This window comes from Macrobrachium nipponense, chromosome 38 (assembly GCF_015104395.2).
Source record: "Macrobrachium nipponense isolate FS-2020 chromosome 38, ASM1510439v2, whole genome shotgun sequence".
NCBI classification, from domain to species: Eukaryota; Metazoa; Arthropoda; class Malacostraca; order Decapoda; family Palaemonidae; genus Macrobrachium; species Macrobrachium nipponense.
Window position 1 is genome coordinate 42,787,524 of NC_061098.1, and position 2,500 is coordinate 42,790,023.

Genomic DNA, 2,500 nt, shown 5'->3' on the forward strand with positions numbered 1-2,500 from the left:
TTGAGTCATCTCTATGAAGGTCTTGCTTATAACTCCAACAACTTGACTCTCATCCTTGAGTAGTAAGTGGGAGATGCTAAGCTAGCCCAGTCACTCAGAGCCGGCCCTCATTGAAACGAACGGAAATATTACATCGTCAACATAGAAACGGAGAACCTGAATCCCAAAGAGGTGAAGATGCCCCTTTTATTTGTGGTTCATTCTCCAAAATGTGAATTCAGTTTTTTAGGAATCATAATACTATAGAAAGAGATTCACATCAAACCGTGTATCTGATGTCTAGGCCATTACCTTCCGATGCTCCTGATTGGCTGTTGATAAGCTAATCACAGGGCTGGAAACTCAGTCTCCATCGAGAGTTCACATAGGCAGGATGTATATGTCATACCTCTCCTATGGGATATTTTTGATAAACGTATCATCCCTCAGGAGAGGTGGAACATACTTCCTGCCTGTGTGAACTCTCTCGAGAGACTAAGAGTTTCCAGCCCTGTGATTGGCTTATCAGCAGCCAATCAGGAGCGTCGTAAGGAACTGGCCAAGACACCAGATGCACGGTTGAAGTGAATCTACTAGAGTATCTAACCCCGATACCTTAGAATCTAAATTGTTTATTATTATCATTATATTCAGAAGATGAAGAACCCTGTTTCATGGAACAAGACCACCAAAGAGACCACTGACTTGAAATTCTAGCTTCCACAGAATAGTAAGGTGTTCGTTAGAAAGAAGTAACAGGAGGTAGGAGGGGATAGACTAAAAAGAAGTACTATAGAGTTGTATCTCCAAGAGTTTGGTTTTCAGCTTTGGTGTATAAAGCTCCTTAAGGAAGGTCCCCAGTATTGTACATCAGCGTGGGATGACCTACTGTAGATTGGCCTTATGATTGTATGAATAAAAGAAATATATATTGTTTTTATACTGAACTCGTTGTATATTGTTGCATTTTTGAAGACGAGTTATATGATTTGAAGAAAAAGTTCGTCGGTTTGACAAACTTAGGTCTGTTTCTTGAGTCATTTAGATCAATTTTAAGTTTGGGTTTCCCCTAAGTAAAAATACCACGAGAGAATGCAGTTTCCCCAACATAATCCTAAATAACCGGTTTCAAAATTAACTAGATCAAAGGGAATGTTTTTTTATGTTTAGGATTTGCTTATTTTTACACACACACACTTCAGGTGCATGCAAACATTCCATGCATTTATATGTATAGTATATATATATATATATATTATATATATATATATATATATATAGATATATATATATATATATATATATATAATATATATGTAATATATATATATACATATATATATATATATATATATAGATATATATATATGATATCTATATCTATCTATATATATATATATATATATATATATATATTATATATATATATATATATTATATTATATATATATATGCTAATGTATACATCATTCATTTGTGGTTTTCATTCTTGTTCACTACAATGTTTGTTGGATCATCAACATTGGTTTTTGTTTGGCTTTTATTTTTTTTATGTACAATTTTTGCTTGGAACATTTTTGTAGATGGAATGTTAAGGCAACTACATTCTTTTCTTATTCTCGAAGGTAAATAAAGAATTATGGTTCTTTTTTTTTTTACAAAAAAAATGTAACCAAAATCAAATTTTCTGTTCTGTGAAATACTTCCGTTGATGCTTGTGAATTGTGTACCATAATAAAGAATGTATATCGTGGCTGGAATTATGATTTCCCTAAGGAAGGAGACCCTCTTTCAAACAAGTGTCATTAAAAGATATTGCTGCAACAGCTGCATTTAACTTGTGAATAGTCTTCTTTATTTTTCTAATAATTGCTTTCTCTCTGCGATTACACCTGGCGAGTATTCCTCATATATGATTCATCAGGAGGAGTTCATTTCAGGGATATTGTTGCTTTAAAATTTATTTATACAAAAAAGTAAATAAATAAAGTCAAGGTATAAGTTCAAGTTGGGTTTAGCCAAAATTCTTGTAGTGGCCAACGTTTCTCTTGGTATCACCCGAAGTATGATCACGGCAGTGGGTCAAAGTAGACTGTAGATGCTGTCAGGATCTACTCAATATATTATAGTGGTAGGTCACTAGAGAGTCAACCGGTCACTGCTTTTTTATTGGTTGGTGGCGCATTTCGTTCCTGCTGTTGGTTGGAGAAAGTTTCTTTCTAGGCTGCTAACCTAATCCAACTGCCCCCTCCCTCCCACCGAACCTAATCTAACTGCCAACACCCCACCTAACCTAATCAAACCAACCCCCGTCTAATCTAACTACCTTCCCACATAACCTAACCTGGGAGCCTTTCTTGAGTCTTCTAACCCAAAACTGTGAGGTTCTGGCTATTTTCCCGGCTATTTTCTATCTGCTCCTCTGCTCTCTGCTTGCGATCTGGAAGGTTCTTCAAAGGAAATTGCCCCACCTACCAAAGGCATAGAATTTGCTACTGTCCCACCTGATAGTGGTCCTTAT